The sequence below is a fragment of the Parasteatoda tepidariorum genome, chromosome 7, assembly GCF_982258835.1.
Source record: "Parasteatoda tepidariorum strain Cologne lab strain chromosome 7, Ptep-v5.0, whole genome shotgun sequence".
NCBI lineage: Eukaryota > Metazoa > Arthropoda > Arachnida > Araneae > Theridiidae > Parasteatoda > Parasteatoda tepidariorum.
In genome coordinates, this window is record NC_141761.1 from 3774134 (window position 1) to 3784799 (window position 10666).

General features: G+C 31.0%; 1 long non-coding RNA gene across 1 annotated transcript; it reads right to left on the reverse strand.

Moving 5' to 3' along the window:
* Positions 1-673: 673 nt before the first annotated feature.
* On the reverse strand, positions 674-7648 carry LOC147806735 (uncharacterized). Its single transcript, XR_015435092.1, has 3 exons — positions 7332-7648; positions 5484-5584; positions 674-1896 (listed from the first exon to the last, which is right to left on the reverse strand). It is a non-coding gene; the product is annotated as an uncharacterized LOC147806735 (long non-coding RNA).
* Positions 7649-10666: the final 3018 nt, after the last annotated feature.

Below are 10666 nucleotides of genomic sequence, written 5' to 3' on the forward strand. Positions count from 1 at the left end.
TGAATTTTTCAGCTCAATTTCTATTCAGTCCAGTCCCAATTATAATTTTACTTTGATTCCAAAAGATGTTTAGTCTTGTATTCTATTCTTATTCTACTACTGAAGCAGCGAATTAGTGTTATGGTTAATGTTAAGGTATGTTACGTGATTATTGAACAGTTAGTCATTATCTGGCTACTCCAGCAGCAAATAAGAATCATTAAAACTCACAAATTTGTGACACTTTAAATGTAATTTATCTATTTACTATTAGTAATTTGACTGGACTAAATAGAGTGTTACTTTTACAATATTAGCTACTTGCTAGAATAAAATTTTGATATTAGCTTTCAACTACGTTGAAAATTGAGATAAGTAAGCATTTTTATGGAAAAAAAAACTTATTAAATTTTTCAACTGCAATTACACCAATATTATAAAAATCTTTAAATTTAAGCTAAATCACGCAGGAACAATTCTTTAGAAGTACATTTTTGAATTTGTTTTCTCAACTCATTTTAATTAGAGCACGTAGACTATTAAAAGCTTTTAATTATATAATTAAGCTTAAAAGTAAAAATCCTATTTAGGTTTTTACATTCATATAGTCCCCCCCCCCTCACTTCCGCCTTAGGGTTTTTAGAATTTAGTAAAATAAAGAGTCCTAAGTCCATTTTTTTTCCTAACTGAAAAGCAGGTTTACTGTGAAAGCAGAAAAATTTTATGTTTTATAAATGCCCTAAAACTGTTCAATTAAAAATTCGTTCTATAAACTTGGTACCGAAGGACGTAAATATAAGTCCAGTTTCTGATATTCAAAATCAGATACTTCTGAATTATTAAATATAACTTTAAAAGTATTTTTAGTCTGTTTTGTGCATCTATAAAAATACCAAAATTTCCAGCAAAAACTTTGAGAATTGCTTGACATTTTAAATTTAATTATTAATTGAATTAATTGTTTTCTGAATCACACCCTTTAACTTAAAATTGAATCTCATGAAGAAAAAAAACGCTAATAAAGAATTACAATGAATGTTTTTATTTGAAAGCACTCATATTTATTACTTTCACAATAAGAATGCTAGTTTCTTCTAATTTTTGTGTCAACAATCTAAATTTGGATAAGTTTGGCGAAATTAACACTTAATTAAGCAATTCGGAAGATTGAGTGATCGTCCGATGTTTTAAATTATAATAGCGCAAAGGATAACTTGAAAGACAAAATATCTGAGCAGAGTTAAAATCTTACATTCTTCTCGATAACTTCATAAAACGTCTCACAACATCTTAAATCAGAATTTAAAAATCGGGTAAGGAAAGAAGTTCTTCACAAATTTTGCTATTTGATGAGGAAATTAGCGTACTTAGAGATTGTCTTTATATGCCCTATATTTTTATTATAAAATGATATTTTTGCATCTAACAGTATTTGCTTTTACCAATATTTATTGGAATCTTGTAATTTGACACATTAAAGAAAATGTTTAAAAATAAAAAGTTAAAATTTATGAACATCTGTTTGCTCTTTGACTTTCTATAGAGTTTAGGAATATTGGTCAAAATTTAACTGAAATGCTTTTAATTATATCTTGCTTAAAGAGAATTCTTAAGGCTATTTATAAGAAAAGTAAGATTGAAACTAATATCAACGATCTAAAATTTCTGCATAAGTCAAGATTAACATGTGTAGGCAATTAATGCGTAAAGTGTTCAAATTAGGAACATTCCACTTAATATAAAAAGAGTTCTTGACCTGTATAGAGTTCTATTTCAATTTCATCAGGCATCCGATGAGCAATAGTAAGGCTGCTCTTTCATTCCATGCTGTGAAATTCAGGCATCCGATGAGCAATAGTCAGGCTGCTCTTTCATTCCATGCTGTAAAATTCAGGCATCCGATGAGCAATAGTCAGGCTGCAATTAAATATTAACTATAATTACTGGGCCGTAAACCACTTATATTAGTAAACGGATACATTGAAAGTGATTTTTAAAAAAATTGAAATTTTCAGTTTAAAATGTTACGGTAAGCATTGTACGGATTTTCAACAGCCCACTAAATTAAACCATTTTGATTGGAAGAAAAAGGAAGCTGCTTAAAAAATATTTTTTCAAGCAGATTGTTTTTAAATTTCAGATTAATTTTATTTTACACGAAAAAAACGACCCAGTTAAAAGGTATTTTGTTTGACGATTCAGTTGCTTAGCAACCAGGAGGCACTCGTCCATTACTTAGCATTGGAGAGGAATTTTATAAATTTTGCCACTTAACAAATTAAAAAAGCTTTCCTTAAACACCGCCGAAAATCTTAATTCACAGTAGCTTTTCTAATGATACAAATTTTAAGCGAAGAATTAATCAGATCATAAAATTCACGAAACCCAACCCATTTTCTGATCTCATAAGTTGCTCTTTATTACACAATGTTCTAAAAACGTCACATTGTCTGCTTATTCTTACTAGCCAGAAAAATCACATGGTTTCTCAAGATTAAGATTTCTTTAGTTATCAAGATCATAATTAAAAAATTTTTGCAAATTCCATGTTATTCTGTTTCTATATATGTATAATCCTTTCTTAATAGTGTTTCAAAATGCTATGCGCTTAAACATTTCGTCAAAGTTATGATCCTTTATGAAGTAATTTTATATTAATATACTAAACATTTTATGAAAATATTTATAAATATCAGTTTTACAATTTTTAAAGTCAATTACGATATTTACGTTATAGAAAGTTATTTAAAACTTTCAAAACATGCTGTTAAAATAGTGAGACATTCTTGACTAGCAGCACTACGAGTACTTAGTACCAAATAATCAACCCGAAAATTTAATAGGAATTTAAAAAGTCTTGCATGTTGCAAGAGTAACAGAGCTAAAAGACTGATTTAAGTTGTATCCCAAATAGAATCAGGAACTAAATCAAAGGATACATTAAAAACCTTTGATCTTTTAATTTTAATAAATTAAAATTCTCCTGTTAATAACGGGTGTTTGGGAGACGAAGGCTGCAAATGGATGTTTTGCTAAAGGTGCAAGACAAATCCGTACAAGGTTCTAAAATGTTCTCAGTCAAATAAAGAGTATTCACGTTTATTTAAAGAGCTTTAAAAAGTTGATAACACATTAAAAATATCGATTTTTTAATACACCATACAGCCTATAAAAATGTAAAAGTTTTACGATAGAAGAATCAAAGTTTAATAAAATAAGGAATACGATTAGTAATTAATCTCTATGTATAAAGCTTCAAACAAAGCTCTTGTCGAGAAATACTTTTAGTCAAGCCTGAGATCTGATTCCACATTTGTAGGATAATTTGTATAAATTAAAGGGTTTTGACGTGTATGCATGTCGGACCAAATTATTGAAGTGCGCATGACTTAATCTGCCTTGCAAAAGAAAAACCGATGTAAATTAAAAAGAAATTCAAAATTTAGACTTATACATTTGGCATTTTTGTACGATAAGCTACTTATTGCAAATGATTCTCCTTGAAATTAAATTTAGTTTTATCAGTTCTTCAAATTCTATTTTAGGGTTCAAAGCATTAGCAATAGAAGATAGTTTTCAAGCGAATTTTATCGAAATCTACAAAAGATACTGGCTTTTACATTCGAACCGTAGTCCTCTCGTTCAAAATTAAAAAATTACTTTTAAACCATCAGAACTCAGTATTTCTAAAAATTTCATTTATAGTAGATAGGACTGCTAGTATTGAGGATTGGGGGGCCGCAATAAAAGTCGCGGCCCGAAACCAATTACATAAAAAAGCCGTGACTCTGAAGACTTGATTTGTTGAGAAATAGCGCAAATAATTAGCACGGCCAGTACCACCCCTGCTAATTGCTATCCTATTGTATCTTATTTGACTAATTTCTAAACAACCTTTACTAAACATTTAATTTTTTTAATTAAAAATTAGTTCATTTTCGTAATATATAGGACCAATAGTATATTTACGTATGCATTTATCCTGACTTATTTTAAAAAAATCATTGCTTTAAATCTGATTCCTGTGGAAGATTTGTAAAATGAAATGCCGCATTTAATGGCACGGCAAAAAGTTTGCGTGTAACCCCAAAAACGGCTTTAGTGACATCAAGTTCGGCGAGTTAGTACACCAGTTTTCAGCGTGGTTGAAAGATCTGGTGGAAATTCAAGTTAAAAATCTACCAAACAGTAGAAACCCTTAATGATAATATCTGAGAATTTCAAAGAAATATTGGTGGAAAAATAGTTTGCAGAAAAACACTATCATAAAACAGAAGGTGGATACATTAAAAATATCGTATTCTAACTTAAAATCCTAGATTGCGAACTAGAAAACAATGAATCTTCAAGTAATTTAAAATTCAGCGAGTCTGACAAAAGCAAGAATGAAACTTAGACATCAGCCGAAATCTAAAACTTGAAATGAAAAAAAATTTAGCTTTTATTGAAGAGGTTTTAATTTCTTTTTTTTTATGTACTTAATAAATGCGGTTTAATAAATTGCTTTTTAAATGCGTTTTTCTTCCCAATTGTACTAAATCTCAGTTTTAATTCATTGGCAATTCTGTTTGTTTAGACCCAGACCACTCTGTTGTTCACTCCGATTAAATCATTTGTAGACAATGTTATTGAACCAAGAGTATGACAATACAGATAGGAGTTTGTTGGGCGAACATAATACACAGAATAATTTTACATTTTAAATCATGTTACTTTCAATGACAAATCTGTAGAATCAATTTGAATAAAAGTTCTTTGACGTTCCACTTCTGACTAACTATTTGAACGCGGTTGCTTAGGTTTTATATGTTTTGGGCGTTACTTTCTCTTACAATTCTAAATTTTAGACTACAAAATAAAAAGTTTGCTTGAACTATCTTCGGTAAAATAAGTTTCCTCAATAAGTGAGTCACGATTTTTGAATGGATCGACAGATGCATTAAAAAAATTAATAACTTAAAAATTTTGTTTCTGGTCTGAAGTCTCAAAACAAACAAAAACACGAATCCTGATTTTACAACTAAAAATACTTTTTAGCAGCGAATATTAGTTTCCATATAAATTCATAGCAGTGTTGAAGACAACCCAACATGCTACCTATAGTTTTAATCCAAAGTGTATCGACGTTCGAAAACAAGAATATTTAATGTATGGTGCGAATAACCGAGAGAGAATGGTGTCTACCATTATAAAAATTTCAGATTTATAGACATTTAGATTATTGGACCCTATAAATTTCTGAAAGCTATAGATTCGATATTATTGTGAAAAACGTTTCTTTATAAGATTGTTTATGCTTTACACATCTAATTTAGAGAAATAGTACATCAGTTTTTACACTGTACGCTGATTTCTTTTAGTTCTCCACCAAAACAAATTGCGTTTTTGCGAAGAAATTCTTAAAGTTTAACGTTTACAAAATGCTTAGTTTCGAAGAGTAAAAAATATTTAAAGATTAAAACAAATCTTCATTAATAGAAACACAAGAAAATAAAAATTCTCACTTTTGCTTTCTTAGAGATTCCACAAACATCAGCAGTTTTATAGGCAGGAAAAAAGAAGAAATTCCATTCTTGATTACACAAATCCAGTCAGAAATCAGCACCTGAATGAAGCAACAAAGAGTAACGTTACTTTTAAAGAAACTAGTCGCCAATATATATAAGACATTGATTAAAAAATATATTGGAGAATCGTAAAGGAGAATAGCAGGTGAACTTTGCATCAAGTTTAGAAAAATTTAAGTAGATTGCAAATTCAATATGGATATATAATTTGTGGGCAGTAAATTTTATTCATAGTGGTCAGGAAACTAAAATAGATGCTGCTTTTTAAACCCACTGGAACCAGAAAGCAGGGAAGGCCGCGGTTAAGATGGACCGACTCCAGTGGAGTGATTTTCTTACAATTAATGAAAAGAATGCAGATCCAAGATAAATCGGAAGTCATTATGGAGAAATCCTCAGAGGAAGGCATTGGCCCACATTGGGCTGTCTGGCCAATTATGATGATTATGGTTAGGAAAATAGGGAAATTTCTTCCAAGTCAAAGTTTTAATTATTATTTGAGTACACTAGCAAATTTGAAAGTGTCCAAAATTTCGAAACAAGACACATTTTTTTGGGTTATATAATAACTATATATTTTGCTTATATCATCGAGAAAAACATAAAACGATGATAGCCGGAGAGCACAAATTTGAAAATTTAATTTAAAAATTTGAATAGGAATCAGAAAGCGGTCGGAATTTACAACAAACTATCGCTTAGCCATTATATTTGAGATAGTTATAACCAGGAAACTATTGAATAAACTGATGAGTAGGTCTGAAATGGTTCGTAGGGGGAGTTCCTGTTAAGGTAGGAGTGTTCACAATACGTACGGGTCACCAATGTGGAGAGTAAGTAGTTAACAACAATGTCAACTGTCAGGTACGAAAAGGTACCACAACATAGAGTAAACATGTCTTGTATACTAGTGAATTGGATTTATATTTTTTTAGTGGTAGATACACTACAAGTTTCAATTGTAAGATTCCAAATAAGAAGGAAAATTACTAGAAGCCAAATGATATGCGATCTCTAACAAAGATCTACTTTGTATTAATTTATATTTTAATTAGAACAATTCCAACATTTCTAAACATTTTGCATGTAAAATAAGGAATCAAAACTCTGCAGCATGAAAGAAAATGCAACATAAGAGTTTAATAAGTCGAATTTTCAATAATAGGAACAATTTTAGTTCACTACAAAAACTCTGGCGTAAATTCAGAGTTCGATCTAATAACAAGAATTCGAATGCATTTATTTAAATTATCTTTCAATTCAAAATGGCAGATTTTGGACGCTTATCATGTTTACCTTTTACCGAACAACAAATTTTGGTTGAAAATTTCGAATCAAACATTATACATGAAGCAAGAAATTAGCTAATGAAACATTAGACAAAACTTTTTAAATGATACTTTATACACTTATTGTTTAAGGAGTAGTGGTTACTTAATGTTTACAAGCAATTAGTTTTACATTTGAAGAAGGCATGTAAAATGTGTTACATTAGTTTTACTAGACTTAACGCTACACCGGAAAAGGTTATCCAAGCAAATATTACGTACACATTTTATACAACGTGTCTGGATGCTTTAAGCATCTAAATGCTATTTAAAAATCCTTGTTTAAAAGAATTAAAAATTTAGTGAAATTTGTTTCATTTGAAATTAAAATTATTTATTTTAGAGTTACTGAGACTTTTTCAACGACTATGAAGTTGATATGAATATGAACTTTTTATTTTAAAAGAATTTCATACAAAAAATATTGCTGATTATGTAAGAATGAAAATAAACTTACCTGTTAATATTGAACCAACAACAGAAGGTATATCCCACAATTTCAACTTTCTACGAGCGTAAATACGTGACTAAAGAACGATTCGTTCGGTGTTGTAGAACTGGTCATCTGAGACCTAAATATCCCATGACGGGAACACACATATGAAAGATTGGGTAAAGAACGAGAGCGAGTGTTGCTCTTTTTATATAAGAGAGTGGATGCTTGGGATCGCATCCGACTGTTCATTTTTGTCACAAAAACCATTTTTCTCTTCAGCTGCCTCTTTGACCGGAAAGGACTTTTCTATTTCTGATGGGTTCTCACAGTGGACTGATCATTAAGACACGATTCCCAGCATATCACCGAAGTCAAGCATCACTGGCTGCGGTCAGTGTGTGGGTGAGTGACCACTTGGATCAGTTTGTGCTGTATGGGTCCTCAGTAAACTGTTCCGCCGTAGCGTGCGTCGAGCTGCCCAAGCGGGGTCGCCATTCCCTCTGCAAAAGATTAAAATAGTGATAGCATATCTTCGGATCATCGTCAAGGATGTTTCTCAGACCGTCGCCAATAACCCATTGTGCAGCTCAAATGCAACGTAGATGAACAACAACAGTATTAAGATAGAGATACGTTCAAAATTGATACATCACTGTATAAATTGATACATCACTGTATAGTATAAAAAAATTTCTATCGTTTTGAATGAAGTAATTTTAGATGACAAAACTCGAAATTGCAAGCAATATTTTTTGAAAAATTAAAATTCAAATATTCGAATATATTTTTTGAAAAATTAAAATTTAAAATTAAGGTTTTCTTTAAATATTCTACCACAATTCGGCTGTTTGAACATTATTCCATCTATAGAATATTTTTCCAACCAACTTCCTTTTGCTTTCAATATTCGAACCCACTCTCTTTTTTATCAGTACTCGAATCGGATATCATTTGAAGAGCTTTCAAGCCCTCACTCTTTTGAATAATTCTCCAATCCGCAATCCTTTTTATCGGTACTTGAACCCTCTATCATTTAATCAGTACTCGAACTCATTTTTTTTTAATCGGTACTAGAATCCACTGATTTTCACCAGTTCTCGAACTCGCTATCATTGGTTCAATACTGGTTTCTGCTATGATTTGATCATTACTTGAATCCACTATCTCTTATCGGTACAACGGAGGAGGTGGCACACCCTCTGAAGGTCGGTGAACACAACTCCAACAGGGTGCCGTGTGATGCATATAAGGAAATAAAAATACATAGAAATAAAAAAATTGGAAAAATGAATTTTAAAACACTAAAATTTTTTAAATGTTAGATTGTAATTTTTTTTCAAAGCATTTAAAATACTTAAAAAAAATTTTTTATTGCCTTATTACAATTTATTCATTTATATATATATTTTAAGAAACGAAGGCAAAAAAATTGTCCTGCAGTGGACTAATCTTTGAGAACACGGCTCCCAGTAGATCACCGAAGTCATGCATCACTGGCTGCGGTCAGTTTGCGGGTGGGTGACCACTTGGATCAGTCTGCGTAGGGACTGAGGGTGTGCGGTATGGGTGCTCGTTAAACTGTTCTATCGTAAAGTGCTTGACTTCGCGTGCAGGTTGTCGGGATACCGAAGCGGAGGTGCCATCCCCTCTGCAGATGGTCAAAATGGTTCTCCATACAGTCGCCAATAGCCCATTGTGCAACTCCAGTGCGACGTAAATGAATTACAAAAAAATTTAATATACTGTTTCCCCAAAAGAAAGTAAGGTTACATGAGGTCGCAAGTTAACTGGACACATCGGGATCTGTTCTGAGTCTATCTCTGCATGTTTTATTTGTTGTTGTTGTTGTTGTAGTTCATTTACGTCGCACTGGAGCTGCACAATGGGCTATTGGCGACGGTCTGGGAAACATCCCTGAGGATGATCTGAAGACACGCCATCACAATTTTGATCGTAAGACACGGTTCCCAGTAGATCACCGAAGTCTTGCATTTCTGGCAGCGGTTAGTGAGAGGGGGAGGTGACAATTTTAATCAGCCCGTGGAGGGACCGAGGGTGTGCCGTATCGGTTCTTGTTGAACTGTTCTACTGTAGAGTGCTCGATTGCAACAAGTCAAAAGATATTTTGCCAAACTTGTGGATAACTTAAGTATTTTGTTAACAACCCCATTACATGTTTTGCACCTTTCTTTTAGCAAAGTAAAAGCTACGAAAACCTATTTAAGATCTACAAAGGCACAAGAGAGTTCCTAAGTAATAATTTCTATCAGAAAAACAATTGACTATTTGCGTCTGCTAAAGTACGAAAAAATACATTTTAATGTTCATACTTGTATGTATTTATGTCATAAAAGATTACGTTCATTAAAAATATTACTTTTAATAGATATTTATAATTGAGTATTTGAGGAGATAATCTTCATTCATTAAACTGACAGATTTCTTTTTTTTTAAAACCTTGAAATCGTTCATCGTTATTCATTTTCATCATGTGTTTCTTAAATCACCATTCAGGGTTGATTTCAATTTTCTAATTCTCTGGTAGTAATATTGTAATTTAAAATATAAAAAGCAATTTTATACAGCGTTATGACGACAACTTATTTACTAAAAACAAAAGCAAATTTTCTACTAAAAAGCCGAGTAAAAAAAGCTCTTAAAATCTGGTATTTAATAAAATTTCAGTAGTTTTTGTTATTATTTTTGTGGATTCTGTATGGAATAAATTCTGAATCCGATAAATGATTTTTCTTTAAATACTTACAACTGTGGTAATAATATTTTATAAATACTTTTATCAGTTTTTTTAAACTTATTCAATCCTAACTATGCAAACCGTTAACAATTTGAAAAACTAAATTAGATTTATTGTTCATTCTATTGATATATATTTATTTATAAACCAGTTTTTTGTACATAAATTATTTGTATCCGTCAAATTGTTACGTAAGCTGATTTCTCAAAAGACGGAGTACTCTGTAATTACTTTTAAGTAAACATAGTTTTAAGCAGTATATAAAAATTTCTCAAAAATTTCATTGAAAAATTTGCTAATATTTTCAGAGGCATTTATATAGCATCAGATATATTTAACATAGATTCCCAAATATTGTGTATTAATATTTCTAAGCATTTATTTCATACTGCGATGATTATTTTTCAGGTTATTTTATATATTGTACATTCATTGTTTCACTCACTATTTTACAGGTATTTATATTGAATGTTTATCAAAGTGAGACTCAAAATTAATGACTGATGATTGTGTTATCAGGGCCTGATCTAGAAATCAGGGAATCTCTACTTGTTGTAACTTTAAACCATATTTACTTGTTGTTTATTTACAAAATGCCTTT